Source organism: Ovis canadensis, chromosome 1 (genome assembly GCF_042477335.2).
Source record: "Ovis canadensis isolate MfBH-ARS-UI-01 breed Bighorn chromosome 1, ARS-UI_OviCan_v2, whole genome shotgun sequence".
Lineage (NCBI taxonomy): Eukaryota > Metazoa > Chordata > Mammalia > Artiodactyla > Bovidae > Ovis > Ovis canadensis.
Window position 1 is genome coordinate 255,566,342 of NC_091245.1, and position 17,233 is coordinate 255,583,574.

The 17,233-nt window shown below is 40.5% G+C and overlaps 1 protein-coding gene across 1 annotated transcript in view; it reads left to right on the plus strand.

Moving 5' to 3' along the window:
- The first annotated feature begins 229 nt into the window (after positions 1-229).
- The window catches only part of STAG1 (STAG1 cohesin complex component), a 472,075-nt gene continuing 455,071 nt past the window's right edge, over positions 230-17,233 (plus strand). Inside the window, exon 1 of the mRNA XM_069564764.1 lies at positions 230-571. The gene's annotated coding sequence lies outside the window, so the exon portion shown is untranslated. The remainder of the gene's footprint in view (positions 572-17,233) is intronic.

The window sequence follows — 17,233 nt, forward strand, 5'->3', positions numbered from 1 at the left end:
CCCAGGTCTCGGAAAAGCTCCAAAAATGGCGGGCGGCAACTCAGCTAGCGGGGCGCGCAGGCGCCACTGCCGCCATCCTTCCGCCCGCCTTGGGCGGCCCACAAACCATCCACAGCCCCCTCACGGAGAGGTATGCGCCGCTTGCGATTGGCTGAGCTGGGCCAGCGCTCCGTGCGGGGGCCGGGCCGCCACGCAGCGGCCACGTTTCCCGCCCCGCTGGTGCGCGTGCGCGCAATCCCCACAGGAAAGCGTTCGCGCGCGTCCCCGCCGCGGCCCCCAGCTCGCGCCTCAGCTCCCTCCCCTTTCCGGGTAGGCCCGTCCCGTCAGCGAAGCAGTAAGCACCGCGGCCAGCAGAGGGCGGTCCGGACCCAAGTCTGCAGCGGCGCCATTGGCGTGTGGAAAATGCCACCAGATGGCGGGTTAGGATTGCAGCTCCGTTGAAGGCGCGGCCCCCGCTCCCGAACCCCCGGCGACCACCCCGTAACAACCCCCCCACATCGGGAATAACACACCGGAGACTTTTGGGGGGAAACTAGGTCGACGGCTGGCGGTGCCCGGATGGGCAGCTGAGGTGAGCGCGGGCGGCGGCGACGGCGGCGGGGGGCGGGAAAGAGGGGGAATGCGGCGGCAGCGGCGCGGGGGCTGGAAGCGCCGATCCAAGATGGAGGCCGGGCGAGAGCGAGAGAGCGCGAGCGGAGAGCGGGCGGGCCGGGCGCGGGCCCCGCGCGGGGGAGGGAGGCCGCGCAGGCCTGTGCGGGGCGCGGCGGTCGCCGGCCGTCCGGGCGCCAGCGGGGACGGCTGTGGGCGCGGCGGGCACCCCGGAACCCTAGTCGCTCCGCACCCCTCCCGCGGGCCCCGAAAATTGTGCCCCCGCCCGCTCGGGCACTACGGCGACGGGCGCGGAAGCCTTTGTGGCGCGCTCGGGCCCGCCGCCAAGCCCGCCCTCCGCCCCCCCGCCCGGACTCTCGGGACTCGCCCGCGCCCGGCGGGGCCGGGCCGAGGCGGGCTGGTGCGAATGCCATCCGCCGCCCTGCGTTTCTGCGGTGTTTTAGCGGCGGCGGCGTCGTCACATGACAACGAGCTCGCCTCGGCTGAGGGGCCTGGGGGTCGCTCGGCGAGGCGACCGGCCCAGGCCTCTTCTCAATGGGGAGGAGCGGGGGGCTGGCGCCTGGGGCAGAGGGGACGTCAAAGCCGGGCTTTCCCGCTATCTGCCCTCCCCGCCCCCGACGGAGGCCTCCTTGAGAAACGTGTGCAGGCCGGAGCACTGCCCCGCTAGTTTTCCAGCCCCCCCGGAGACGAGGCCAATAAAAGTTGTTTTCCCTCCTTTCTCGGGGTGGGGGCGGGGTGAAGAGCTGGGAAACGGGAGTGCTTGGAGTTGAACCTGGGCCTCGATCGGAGAGTCCAAACTGGGTGCTTCTTGGGTGCTGTGGGGACTGAGAAATTTTCAGGTTTTAGGACTGTCACGTCACCTCTTCTACCTACATTTGAAATGTTACCGATTCTCTTCATATTGCAGAGAATCGTGCCCCGGGAGTGTAAAGCAGGGGATGGTTTTGGGCACTTACAGTTTCAAAACAATGCTGTTTGTATGCGACGATAGCGAATTACTTGCTGTTAGTCGATGTTAAGATGATGTGTATAGTTTATTCTCGTGATTGTGACTAGAGAGGAGTTTTTTCTTTCATCTCTTCGCGAACGTAGTGTTTATGAAAGTATTTGACATGGCATAAAGAAAGTTGTGTGATTTGTGACTTAACGTGGTATTTGACTCCATCTTTTAGATTTTCATGTGCCTTTTTAAGAAAATTGCAAATTCTGATGGTGAAGCACTTAGGAAAATAAAGATTCAGAACAGTGAAAATAAAAACAACTTGTGTATTGTATTGGATAGTGTACCTTGTACTCATGTTTATACTGTACGAAAAATTCAGGCTAAAAAAATTTACTCCAGGGAGGAAATAGCGAAAAGTTCGGGAAGGTTGTTTACTTGCTCTCAGTCTTTGAGAATAGTTATAACACAAGTAGTTTGCTATCTAAATAAAGTACTAAAAAAACCGACAGAGTTTTGATACCGTTTTTTCTTTACATTTCAAAACGTACGTTAAGTTTACTCCGGTGGTCTGTCAATGGTCATTTTAACAACCAAGCTGCTTTGATTAGAAATTCCTCAATATCCACTTCAGTTTTGATATTCTGGCAAAACTTAGGGGTATTGAAATAGATGTGAAATATGGAAAATTGTTATTTTCCATATGGAAAATGTTGTTAGAATTGCTTCCTTTGAACACAGTATGCAAGTACTGTTGATTTGAATAACTGTCTTAAAGCCTTAAGGGGGCTGTGGTAGGAAGAGAGCCCAGGACTGAAGTTATTTTAAACTTTTCCTAGGTATTTGATCTTTGAGGGGTCGCTGTTTTAACCTTACTTTCCTTATCACTAAAATGAAAAATTTTGGATTGTATTAGTTTTCCTTTTATGTATAGCGAGGTACCACACATTTAGTAGCTTAAGTTCAGTTGCTCAGTCGTGTCCGACTCTTTGTGACCCCATGAACCATAGCATGCCAGGCCTCTCTGTCCATCACCAACTCCCGGAGTTCAGTCAAGCTCATGTCCATTGAGTCCGTGATGCCATCCAACCATTTCATCCACTGTCGTCCCCTTCTCCTGCCCTCAATTTTTCCCAGCATTAGAGTCTTTTCCAATGAGTCAGCTCTTCACATCACGTGGCCAAACTATTGGCGTTTCAGCTTCAACATCAGTCCTTCCAGTGAACACCCAGGACTGTCTTCTTTAGGATGGACTGGTTGGATCTCCTTCCTTCCAGTCCAAGGGACTCTCAAGAATCTTCTCCAACACCACAGTTCAAAAGCGTCAATTCTTTGGCGCTCTGCATTCTTTATAGTCCAACTCTCCCATCCATACATGACTACTGGAAAAACCATAGCCTTGACTAGATGGACCTTTGTTGGCAAAGTAGTGTCTCTGCTTTTGAATATGCTGTCTAGGTTGGTCATAACTTTCCTTCCAAGGAGTAAGCGTCTTTTAATTTCATGGCTGCAGTCACCATCTGCAGTGATTTTGGAGCTCAGAAAAATAAAGTTAGCCACTGTTTCCACTGTCTCCCCATCTTTTTGTCATGAAGTGTTGGGGCCAGATGCCATGATCTTCATTTTCTGAATGTTGAGCTTTAGCCAACTTTTTTTACTTTGTAGTGGGGCTTTCTGTTCCACATTTCATCTGGCTAAAATCAGGGTGTTGGGTGTGTTGGCTCAGTTCTTATCTGAGGCTTAGGACTTTCTTCCATGCTCACTACTTGTTGGCAGAATTTCCTTGTGGCTGTATGACTGGAGTCACCATCTTCTTTCTAGCTGTTGGCAAGACTTTCTCACTTCCTTACCACATGTTCATATAGGCATTTTCACGTCATGACTTTTTGCTTTCATCCAGGCAAGCAAAAGTAAGTTGCTCTGGCTTCCTCTGTTTTTGTCCTCTGGACTCCCTTAGGAGACTCCTTTTTAAAGCTGATCTAATTAGATCAGACCTACTCAGGATGATCTTTTTGATGAACTCAACTGATTAGGGACCTTAAGTACATATGCAAAAATCTATTTGCCATATAGCAATCACAGGAGTGATACCCCATTATAATTACAGGTCTCTCCCACACTGCAGGGTTGCTAATGAGGGTGAGTCACTGTGGTTTGTTAGAATTTTGCTTGCCATGGGGACAGAAGTATCTTTACACTTTAGAATCTTTATGTACAAGAAGACCACTTAGGCAAAGCAGTAATCCCACTTGACAAGTTTACTCATACTTGTTTTGTCTTCATGCTTTTTCCTCTTTGTATTTCCTGGTACCTCAGTTGAAGTGCCTCCCTCTATAAAAAGATTTTATTGCATATAGTGAATAGTAATAGTGAATAGTGAAGTCGCTCAGTCGTGTCCGAATCTTTGTGACCCCGTGGACTGTAGCCTACCAGGCTCCTCTGTCCATGGGATTTTCCAGGCAATAGTCCTGGAGTGGATTGCCATTACCTTCTCCAGGGAATCTTCCCAACTCAGGGATCGAACCCAGCTCTCCCACATTGTAGACGCTTTACTGTCTGTGCCAATTATTCCATATAGAGGAAATTAAAAATTAAAATTAAAAAGTTAAGTAGAAAGGCAAAAAGAGAACAGTGGAGATTATGCAGCTTTCATTATTGCCTGATACCTATTGTTTTACTCATTTTAGGAATGAGATTGAATCTCAGGGAAGTTAAGAAATTTAAATGGCTAAGATGATCCTCCTATTAAATGGCAGGTAGATTCATAAACTTATTACATCAGACAGTTGCTGTGGTATGATTGGTCCAGTTACTTTTGAAGAGAATTATGAAAAAGAATAATTATTTAAAATGGAGTACAGATATTGAAAAGTGTTAGTTGCTGAACCATGTCCTACTCTTTGCAACCCCATGGACTATAGCCCACCAGGCTCCTCTGTCCATGGAATTCTCCAGGCTTGAATACTGGAGTGGGTTGCCATTTCCTTCTCCAGGGAATCTTCCCTGCCCAGGGATCGAACCTAGGTCAACTGGTGGACAAAGAGGGGAGCAAAAATTGGTCATGGTATATTGGAGGTTTCACAGTCTAAGAAGCAAAATATCTTCAAAAGAAGGCAATTTAGTTAAGAATAAGATTTAGAGACTATAACCAGGAGTTAAAATTGTTCAGGAGATACAGCTAAATTTCTTAATAGAGAGGTGATAAAGTAAGGGCTTGGTAGATGTTTGTTAGCTGAATTAAAATATGTCTCTAGAATTTATATGATGCTTGCTACTGTGATACTGTAGGGAAAAGAAGGAAGCAGAGAACTAAGAGGATGCTCTTGCATAAGCCTAGGAAAGAGATGATTCTTGAGGTGGGAATAAGGATGTGTCTATAGAGAAGAAGGGATCAGTTTTTTGTCATTTTGGTAGTCAAGAGGACAGGATCCCAACTTCTTTAGTGCTGAGAGAAACCTTGTTATTGACAAATGAGATTCTTTTTAATTGAGCTTTAAGTAGGTCATAGGCCAGTTGGTTTTATAGAATCTTTTCTCTGTGTACTAATTCACACCTATTGCTTCTTTCAAGTTTCTTCCCCTTTTCTGTGTTCTTGCCAGTTAGTGCTTACAGGACAGTCAGTCCTGCCTTCTTTATAGGATACATTCCTTTGTGCTGTGAGCCTAAATGATGCACTAGTTAGTCCTCCAAATTTCTCTGTAGAGTTTTGCTGCAATTAAACAGCTCTATAGATGGCTTTTAACTTACTGGAAGCACAAAGTTACAAAAACATTTTATGTTGTGACCCAGTACAAACACACACACAATAGAAATAACACTTAACCTTCATGCAGTTCATGCTGATATATTGTATATATTTTTGAAACTAAGAATGCTGGTTACAGCTCACTTATGTGATTTACAGCAACCCTTTCACTTGGCTGAATTATAATCTCATTGTTAATTGGGAGAGTGCGAAGTAAGACCGAACCATAAGAAATCATTTCACTTCCGTCACATTGGCAACTACTAAAAATTCTGATAATATCAAGTATTGCTGAGAATGTGGGGAAATTAGCCTACCACCTTTGGAGGGACATAGTCATTTTGTAAAAGAAAGTGACTTTTGTAGTAGTAGAATACATGTACGTTAACCTAGTAATTATGTTTTTGTCTTTTTATTCCTAATGAGAGAAATTCTTGTATGCTGGGTTATGTGAAACAAAAATGTTTGCAATAGCCAAAATTTAGCAACAAAGTGTTCATCATTCTACCACTGCTTTTCAAATACCAGTGGTGATTTTCAAATGATAAAATAATCTTGATTTGTAGGATAACCTCACTTGGTCACAGTGTACTATCTCTTTTATATTTAATGTTTTGCTAGAATTTGGGGATATTTTTTCATCAGGAATATTATTTTGTAGTTTTCTTAGGTTGTAATGTCTTTGTCAGGTTTCAGTATTTGAATTATGATACTCTTAAAAGTACGGGAGGTGTTCCCTCTACTTACTGAAAGACCTTGTCAAATATTCCTTGACTGGTAGAATTCATCAGTGATACCGTTTAGACTTAAATTTTTAAATTTTTTTGTAGGGAGACTTTTGGTAAATTAAAATTCTTTTTGTTTTTAATTGGACATAGATTTTGTTTCATCTTTTGTCAGTTTTGGAATTCCCTTGTCATCTTTAGGATGTTTGTAGGATTTGTATCGATACCGCTTTAATTTCTGATGTTATTAATGTGTTCGTTCTTTTTTTTTCTTAACCAGTCTGATTCTTAGTTTATCTGTATATCTTTTCAAAAATAACAATGCTGGTTTGCTCCGTTTGTCTTTTCTCTCTCATTTTTCTCCTGTTGTTTATAATTTTCTTTTCCCCATGTATTTTGCTTCTCCTTTTCTAGCTTCTTAAAGTGGTCAGAGATTTCAGACATTTCTTGTTTTCTAATTTAAATGTGCAAAGCTCTAGATTTTCTTCTAAGTACTGCAGTTGCCTACAGATTTTGATATTCTTATTATCATTTACTTTGGAATAGTTTCTAACTTGCTTTGTGATTTCTTTGTTGACCCAGGGATTATTAAAAAGTTTTGTTTAATTTTCAAATATTTGGCGTTATTTTAGATATCTTGTTATTGATTTTTAACAATTTCATTTTGAGGCTTGAGATACATGCTGTATAATTTTAATCTTTTCAAATGTATAGAACGTTGAGTTATGGTTCATCATGTGGTTTATATTAATGTACTTTTCACACTTGAAAAAAAATATGTGTTCTGCAGTTGTATGGTATACTATTCTGTAAATATCAATTAGATTCAGGTGTTTTGGTAGCATTTTTCAAATCATTTTTGTCTACTGTTTTTTTTTTTTTTTTTGGTCTAGTTATATCAGTTGCTGAGAGGGATGTTAAAATAGCTAACTGTGACTGTGGAATTACCTATTTCCCCCTTAATTTTGTTGCTTTTTGCCTCAGTATTTTGAAGCTCTATTTCTAGGCACATTCAGTTAATACAGCCACTCTAATTTTCTTGAGCTTACTGTTTCTGTAGTGTATTTTCTTCTATCCAGTTACTTAAAATTTTTCTTTGTGTTTAAAATGTGCCTCTTGAAGGCAGCATATAGTTGAGTTTTGCTTTTTTAAAAATCCATTCTGACAGTGTGGAAGTGGCATCTTTCAGTTTGATTGCATTGATTATGTACTAATACCTGTCAAAAAATGTAGAAGTTCTAAGATTTTACTGAGATTTAACTTGCTAACAAGTTAACCTGTTACAGTTGAATGGAGTCATGAGACTCCTTGGTCAGAGATGAACAGTGCACTACAGCAATAACAGCAGCCACAGCATCAGCATTAGTGTCAGATCTTGGAGCCCCGCTTTGTACATGGTAGAGGGAAGATGTGACACCCACAAGTGTGTTGGGTTGTGTTCAGTTCAGTTCAGTTGCTCAGTTGTGTCCGACTCTTTGCGACCCCATGAATTGCAGCACGCCTGGCCTCCCTGTCCGTCACCGTCTCCTGGAGTTCACTCAAACTCACATTCATCGAGTCGGTGATGCCATCCAGCCATCTCATCCTCTGTCATCCCCTTTTCCTCCTGCCCCCAATCCTTTCCAGCAGCAGAGTCTTTTCCAGTGAGTCAACTCTTTTCATCAGGTGGCCAAAGTACTGGAGTTTCAGCTTTAGCATCAGTCCTTCCAAAGAACACCCAGGGCTGATCTCTAGAATGGACTGGTTGGAGTCTCCAAGGGACTCTCAAGAGTCTTCTCCAACACCACAGTTCAAAAGCATCAATTCTTTGGCGCTCAGCTTTCTTCACAGTCCAACTCTCACATCCATACATGACCACAGGAAAAACCATAGCCTTGACTAGATGGACCTTTGTTGGCAAAGTAATGTCTCTGCTTTTCAGTATGGGTTGTGTTAGAGGAGAGGAATCCCAAGCTTAGAGAAACTCATATTTTTATAATGGGTTATAAGCATACCTCTCCTTTTCTCTGAGGGAGATGCTATTTCTCTTTCCCAAGATAATTCACTCTACAAATATACTTGAAAACATTGGATCAAAGACAATTGGTGTCTCTGTTTTCAAGATAGGCAGAAAAACTAGAGACCCATGGAAAATTCTTTCAAAACTGCCCGGTGAATTTTCTCAATTTCCCCTACGTAGCTTAGGTTTTTCTTTTCTTTGTTAGATGGCCCCAGCCTAGCTTTCCAGCTCTCTCTCTGCACTGTACTTCTCTCTGGGTTTTATGCTCTCACTAGATTGATTTCATACTTTATTCCATGTCCCTCATGTCTTTGTTCTGGTGTATAATGTGTATGTAAGGAACACTCATTGAGTATTTACTGTGTAGCAATAAATATTTTGCAATAACCCTGTGAAGAAGTTACATTGCTATTATCTGTTTCAAAGGTTAGGTTAAATTTAGTTATTTAAATTAACTAAATAAGTTTATTAGGTTTGATTAAGTCTCTCATGTTTGTGATGAGGGAGAGACACATTATAGAGAATCCTTTGACTTCTTGATGTTAGTGATAGTTACATGGAGTGCTCACTTCATAATTCTTTAAACTGTTGTTTAGATTTTATGTATTATGCCATATAATTGATGTATTTCCCAAAGAAAGGAAAAACAGAAAAAGGAAGTAAACACTGAGCTGTAGAATCTATTTCATGTCTTCCTGATATCTTCACCCTCTTTGTATTTTCATTTATTGCAGATATATTATTGGCACAATAATGTTTGGTGAGTGATGGAGTTCATAAGGCATGGTATTTTGTAGACTACTTGTTGCAAGGCCACACAACTAATAAATGAGAGAGTCAGGATTTAAACCTGCTTACTTTCAGAACCCACAATTTAAATCTCTTAAAAGCGCATTTTAATCTCAACCTTATTTATGCTGTTTGAACTCTTTTGCATTTTGAAGTGTATCTTACAGAGATTTGGTTTTCTTTCCTTTTCCGTCATATAACAGTCAGGTGGTCTTGAGTAGAACATTTGATTTCTAGAGGCCTCAGTTGTCTTATCTCTGTGATGGGAATCCAGTTAAGATTCTTTAAATAAATATTTATGAGTGCCTACTCCATGACTAGCAGTGAGTATACAGAGTTGTTTAATACATAGACTTTGCTTTTAAACAGCTTCTGTTCTATTGAGAGAGATTTAAAAACCAAACCCCCTAAAGCAACAAACCAAGGTAATAAGGATAATACATGGAAGTTGTGAGAGCATTAGGTTCAGGATACTTTGGAAGCATGAAGTACAGAGGTAAGAGGACGTGCCCCTCTCCTTGTCACCACCTCCCCCCCCCCCCCCCCCCCGCCCCGGCCCAAAGTAGATCATTTTTAATGTATCAGGAAGAGTTAGAAGAGTTTTTCAGGGTAGTTCGTTGACTTTGGTAGGTAAGTATCACCTGTACTGTTTTTAGCCTCTGGCAAGATTTGTCTTCATAATTGTTGAGTTGGTCTAAAGGTTCAGGTAGAGGTTTGAGACACCACTGCTTGTTTCCTTGTCTTAGAGAGGCAAAAAAAAGTGCTTTATACATAGTCAAGCATGAATATGACCTGATTGCCTCTTTTGAGGTAACTGATTCCCTCAAGCTATCCTGAAGTTATCTTCCCTGAAGTTATCCTGAAGCTCTGCCAATTCTGTTATATTAGGTTATTATTATTTTTTTCCTATCTCATTTAGAATACTGAGAGGTAGGCTTTCTCTGTTCTCTAGTAGATACTAGACGGTACAAAGTAGTATATGTGCAGAAATTCTTATGACAGAATGCAAGATACAGAAGCTAAAGAATGTCTTAAGCTATGTTCTGTTTAGTTGTTAAGTCCTAAATTAATTTTCAGGAAGAAAATGCCCTAGTGTATGCTTTGCACTGTGGGGATAGTTAAAGAGTTTGTGCGTTCACAGATGAAGGAAGCACTGTCACATAATGAAGGGCTAAGAAAGCCATTGTCTGTTGTCCAAGAGATATCCTGGCCTGAGTTACACTCCTGGTGTCAAATTCTAATTCATCTCCTTCCTAGGTATGTAAACACGGGCAGATTCTTTAACCTCTCTAAACCTCAGTTTTCTCACCTGTGTAATGTCACTAATGCCTCATGGATTAATGTATCAGTTAGAAAGTTAACTTTTAACTGTTAGAGTCTGCTGTTTTGTATGTAAATACATTAGTGTTAAATTTAAAAGGTGAATAAAGTTACAATCTGGATAAATCATAAGATTACTTTCCAGAAGCAAGGATTATTAATTAATTGGTTCTTACCAGCGCATAGAGCTAGCTGATTCTTCTTAGCACGTTAAAGCTGGTTCAACAATAAGCTCTATTAATGAGAGTGGTCAGAGGGTGAGGTTCTCAGGTTAATAGAGAGATGAGGGTTATAGCCAGAGTTTTGTGCTTATTGTTAAATATATTTTAAAAAATCAGACTCTCTTCTTTGCTCTAGAAAGTAGAACATCTTGGAAATCCATTGTGATGCTTCCTTAGTAATTGAGAAGATTCGATGGCTGTATCAAGGTTTTTCTTTATAAAAAAATAAAAATAGCTTTGCATGTATAATTTCGCAAAGAGACTAGGAATGAATCTTTACCAAAAGCAAAACATAATTTTGAAAGTTACTTCTTTGTGTAAGTTCTTAAAGTAAGATGGTCAGATGACTGCTTTTCCTGTCATAAAAATGGGGTACAGGAAGCAAAACCTGGGTTAATCTGAGCTTTTAAAAAAGTTTTGGATATTTAATAATTTATAAATGTGAAGAGAATGTGGTATAAGAGAGAAAAACGAGTGTAGAGCTAGAGACTTGAGTTTTAGTTGTACCTTTACCACTAAAGAGCTGTGTGTTTTTGAATCACTACTTCTCTGAACCTTGGTTTCTTCATTGTAAAATTTGTGACTTGGACTTAGTTTCTAAGATTACTGTAAATTTTTTAGTCTCTTGAGGAAATCAACTTTGAATCAGGTAATGCAAAGTTTTTAATTTTAAAGACTTTAGTTAAGTCTGAGTGTGTTATCAGCAGGCTCCTTTGTCTCATCTTCTAATAGGTTATTAGAATAATTCATGCTTTCCTCTAGCTGATTCATATACAGACCAAATCCGTTAATATTTAGGTAGTACTTACCAGTTTCTGGTTTTAGCTATGGTTGTTTACTTCTTTATTTGGTGTAAAAAAAGGTTAGCAAGTGTCTTCATGTAATTTTAGTCATTTTGAGTTATTCAGACATTTGTTGAACACCTGTAGTGTGCCTTACACTTTGGTTATAAAGACATAAAAGCACAGTTCTTGTCTTCCTGATGTGCAGAGAATTCAAGACTCAGAACTTAGGTGTGATAACCTCCAGAAATCCTTTTCCGATAGCCTTATTGGGCCTTACTCCCACTATTTCTCCCTTTCTCAAATCCAGGATTGGTCAAAGTGCTATTCCTTTGTCTTTTAGTGGTATGCTGTGCCGGGGTGGCATGGTTGGCTATGGAATTGGTGATGCTCTGCATAAAGGTGCTCCAGCCAAGGGGTTTGGTCAGGGCTGAAATCCAGAGTTCACTCTTCTTGACCAACTATCCATTTGCTTTTTTCATGATTTTCTAATCACCTCCCCAGAGGCCCTTTCCCCCAATTCTTAGAAAAGAACTTGCATATGGTAGCCGCTATCTATCCTGTGCATAAGTGTACCATTAAGAACTTTCCATAGTGTTTTTTTGGCAGGTAAGTTTTATAGTAGGTAATACATGCCTTGAAGTGGTTTGTTGAAGGAGCACGTGCTTCCTGAACACAAATTCTTATGTAAGGTTTGAAAGAAGAGTAGAAGTAACCAGGCAAGAGTGGGATGATGGAGATGGAATGGCTTTCCAGGTAAATATAGAGGGGTAATGTAGTGATCTGGTCTAGGACCACAGCTTCGGAGCCTGTGCTCTAGAGCCCTCAAGCCGAAACTGCTGAGCCCTTGTGCTGCAGCTCCTGAAGCCTGTGCCTCTAGAGCCTGCGCTCGCCAGCGAGAGAAGCCACTGCAGTGAGCAGCCTGTGCACTGCAGTGCGCGCAGCCCCCAGGAGCTGCAACTAGCGGAATATTGCCCGCAGGGATGAAGACCCAGTACAACCAGAAGATTAAAAGTAAATAGAAAGTTTGAAGAAATAGAAAATAAACTAAAGAATGGTTGGTATCTGCCCCAGACCAACTGACACCCAGTCTCTGACTTTCTGACGCACAGAGCGCTCTGAAGTGCACACCTGATAGAGCTTGGTACTGATTATAATAGAATATGTGTTTACTGAGAATGTGTCAAATACTTTGTCCAGTAGCATGATGATAAACAACATCACAGTCTTACATGGGTATTACATTTCACAGATGAGGTAGAGAAGTTAGGTACTTTTCCCTAGCTAGGAAGTGGTAGGTTTGAGTCCAAGTTTTTATAACTCTATAATAAAGTCTTAAGCCATAAACTCTATAATAAATCTCTTAAGCAATTTTTTTTAAACCTGGGATTCATAAACTTAGAGGGGAAAATAATCATATTTTCATTTTTCCTAATCTCTAAGAGAGATTTCGCATTTTCTTTAATTTTGAATGTAGGTAACAAATCACAGTTGTGTGAGCAATACTGTAGCTTTCTTACAAATAGAAATCAGAAATATTTTCATATTAAATTACAGATGTTGGAGATATCTCAAAATATCTTTGATCCTAAGCAGTGCTTTAAAATTGGGCTGTTAGATCCACCTCTAGATGTGTCATTTATTGTGTTAAAGAAGCACATACAATACTGTATCACTAATTTGTTTCCTTAATATGTTGATAATTAAATTTGAATATAATTAATAATGAATTCCTTTTCTAGATAATAGTTTTTGCTGAGAGAGTTTAGTAGAGTAAGGTGGACAGAAAATAAAAATCATTTTTGTTATCTTGTAGAATTGAGATCCTTATAAAAGACAGTTTCTCTTTCCTTCACCACTTTTCTTTTCTTTGACTGTTAAATAGGACCAAAACCCAAGTTCTTCTTATTGTCAAAGTTATTAAAAGACTACTTGGGTTTGCAGTGCCTTTTTTAAAGCACTTTCTGAAAAATTAGAAGAGATATGTGCATTATCTTATCAAGCATTCTAACTATCTGGTCATCTGATACAATGCTATTTAACAGAACTTTCTGCATTGATGGAAATGTTTTGTTTATGTGCTGTCTAGTATGGCATCTATTAACCATAATAACGCAAAGAATCAAAATAACGATAACAGCAATATAATAACATTAATAGCAGTACTACCTAAGCATTTTACATATATTAACTTATGAGATCCATACAACAACCCCATGAGGTGGACACTCTTTTAAGTTTCAGTTTACAGATAAACTGAAACCTGGAGAAGTTAAGTGATTTTCCAGAGTTCACATAGCTAGTAATTAGCAGAACTGGGGATTCAGACCCTGGTAGTCTTGCTTCCTTTATGTTCCCTTTTTAATATGTTCCTTTAATCACTTTCCTCAGATTCCGACCCCCCACCCCCACCCCCGCCGCCCCCGTGCTTCTGACAGGATGTCAGAAGCAATATTTTAAAAAGGAATTTAAGATCACTCATTTTGCTCTAACTATCAGCTAAAAGTTGTGCAGAGCTTACTGGTTTATTTTCTGTAAGTAAATTTGTCTTAGATGTATTAGGTGTTTTTAGTAACCAACATTGATATTGTTAAACAGTAATTTATATTTTTCCTAAGTTTAATTTAAAGCTGGGTTCAGAAACTGAATATTCACGTGGTTATTTTGTTCACTGAAACTAACTGAAATATAATTCTGAAGCCATTTTGCAATGAGTTGGCTTTGGTTAATAGGTACTTGGCTTTCCTTAGTCAATATACACATGTGACTAACTAACCTATGTTACATCTAGTATGGTATGTTGGGTTCCTGGAGGCCCAGAAGGGGAGAGGTATATCTGAGGTACAGAATTCCATTCCTGCTCTATTCTGGGTGAGCTGGTGATAGAGTGATATTAAAAGGGGCAAGAAAACTGTCATTTTTCAGTTATCTGTATAGGCATTGTGCTTGAGGCTTTACATATAAAGTCATCATTTATTAACTATAGGCTGTTTTTCACACCCTTGCAATGCTTTAGATTCATTACATATGTCATTTAATCTGCACCCAGTGCCTCAGAGAACATGATGATGACAAGGATACTTTTGGATGAGGGCTTTGTTAGTCTCTTCCTCTTCTCTCAGCTTTACCCTCTCCACTTCAAGGGAATGATCATAAATATAGGTGGGGAATGAGAGGGGAGTGGGGCTGAGGTTACTGATACCAGCTTATCTAGTACTTAAGGTTCTCCAGCTGGTAAGTTCATTCATTTCATTTTGCCTAGATGTTGGAAATAAGGCATACAAGGTATTTGTCTTCATGTGGGAGACAGTCAATAATCAGGTAAACAAAATAACCATACACTGTGTTAAAAGCTGTGAAGGGAATGATTGAGGTACTGTGATTGGTAATAATGAGATACATACAGTCAGGAAAGGCATCTTTGAGGATATTAAATTTAAGTTGAGCTTGCACAAAACCTGACGAGACTGGTCCAGGCACAAGGAAGAGCCGGTGCAAAATCTCTGTAGCAGAAATGGCTGTTGTATTTTAGGAACTGAGAGGTGATAATGGAGGGAGCGTGCACAATACCCGAACAATGTAGTGCCTTCACCTGAGGCTAGAGGGGTAGGCCAGAGTCCAGCCTACGTACGATATGTTTGGGTTAGCAGGAACTGTAAGGAGTGCAGATTTTACGATATGTAAAATGACAAACCACTGAGTTTTAAGCAGGGAAGCATTTAAACAACATCCCTCCCTCTAGTTCAGTGATTCTCAACTATAGGTTATATCTTGCTTTACAGGGGACATTTGGCAATTTGCAGAGATTTTTGATTGTCATGACTGGGGGGTGATGATGTATGCTACTGGCATTAGTGGATAGAGACCAGGGATGCTGCTAAATAAACATTCTTCAGTAAGCCCCCTCCAGCAAGCGATTGTTGGCCCAAAATGTCATAGTGCCACAGTTGAGAACTTCTACTCTAGCTGCTCTGTGAATATTGGATTGTGCTGAGGGTTGGAATGGAAGAAGGAAAAGTTAGGTTGATGCAATGTCCAGGTGATGGTACCTGCACCATGGTTTCAGTAAACGTAATAATGAGAAATGTAATTGTTTTTATGTTTTGGAAATAATGAGTCAAGAATGATCTCCAGGTTTCTGACTTCAGTAACTGAGTGAATGGTGGTGCCATCCTGGCACCACCTTGGGAAAGACCGAGAATGAGGAGTTCTGATTTTTTAAATCTTATTCATGGAACCTGAATTGCTATTAAAAGATGACACAGCACTATTTTATGGGCAGTAAGAAAAAAAATGCTGTATGCTTGTGCAGTCTATAATTGGTCATACCAGCCACTCATTGCTTGGAAACCTTTCATCTCTTTCCAGAGATTTGACAACTTCTTCTTCCTTCATTTCTGTTGCTTGGCGTGTGATAGGCTGTTCTTCAGCATGTATCTCAGTAGCAAAACATAATACTCAGTAGCATAACATAATGGCTGTTCTTATATCCCATAAGTCGCTTTGTTGCTTTGCAAGAAAACATGAAATTGGGATTGTTATCAGCAATAATGAAATTTTATTTGCTAATCTCATTTTTTGTAACTTTATGCATGGTGAGTTTTCAATATTAAATTGCAGAGTAATATTTTAAGACATTTAGCAGGTAGTTAAACTCAACATGCGTGAAACTGACAGTGCAGACAATTCAGTTGATGACAAGATCAGTCAACAAATATGCTTGAGTTCACGGGTGAACAGTGGCAGCTGTGTTTAATTACTGTCTGTTCAGCACATTTATAAAATGCCTTTAATTGTCAGATACATCTTTATCTCAGAAATGTTAAAATAGGGGGAAAATGTGAAATACAGTAGGTAGTCAGAAACATACCTACCAGTCCATTTAACATATGATATGTTGAAATGGATTAATAGCACTACTGATAGTACTTGTGTTAATAATATAAATGGTTTCTGTGTATGGAAACTCACTTTTAAAATATAAATTTATTTATTTTAATTGGAGGCTAATTACTTTACAATATTGTATTGGTTTTGCCATACCTCAACATGAATCTGCCACGGGTATACACGTGTTCCCCATCCGAACCACCTTCCCACCTCCCTCCCCATACCATCCCTCTGGGTCATCCCAGTGCACCAGCCCTGAGCATCCTGTATCATGCATCGAACCTGGACTGGCGATTCGTTTCATATATGATATTATACATGTTTCAATGCCATTCTCCCAAATCATCCCACCCTCTCCCTCTCCCACAGAGTCCAAAAGACTATTCTATACATCTGTGTCTCTTTTGCTATCTCTCATACAGGGTTATTGTTTCTATCTTTCTAAATTCCATATATATGCATTAGTGTACTGTATTGGTGTTTTTCTTTCTGGCTTACTTCACTCTGTATAATTGGCTCCAGTTTCATCTACCTCATTAGAACTGATTCAAATGTATTCTTTTTAATGGCTGAGTAATACTCCATTGTGTATATGTACCACAGCTTTCTTATGCATTCATCTGCTGATGGACATCTAGGTTGCTTCCATGTCCTGGCTATTATAAACAGTGCTGCGATGAACATTGGGGTACACGTGTCTCTTTCAATTCTGGTTTCCTCGGTGTGTATGCCCAGTAGTGGGGTTGCTGGGTCATAAGGCAGTTCTCTTTGTATTTTTTTAAGGAATCTCCACACTGTTCTCCCTAGTGGCTGTACTAGTTTGCATTTCCACCAACAGTGTAAGAGGGTTCCCTTTTTCTCCACACCCTCTTCAGCATTTATTGCTTGTAGACTTTTGGATACCAGCCATTCTGATTGGCATGAAATGGTACCTCATTGTGGTTTTGATTTGCATTTCTCTGATAATGAGTGATGTTGAGCATCTTTTCATGTGTTTGTTAGCCATCTGTATGTCTTCTTTGGAGAAATGTCTGTCTAGTTCTTTGGCTCATTTTTTGATTGGGTCATTTATTTTTCTGGAATTGAGCTGCAGGAGTTGCTTGTATATTTTTGAGATTAATTCTTTGTCAGTTGTTTCATTTGCTGTTATTTTCTCCCATTCTGAAGGCTGTCTTTTCACCTTGCTTATAGTTTCCTTTGTTGTGCAGAAGCT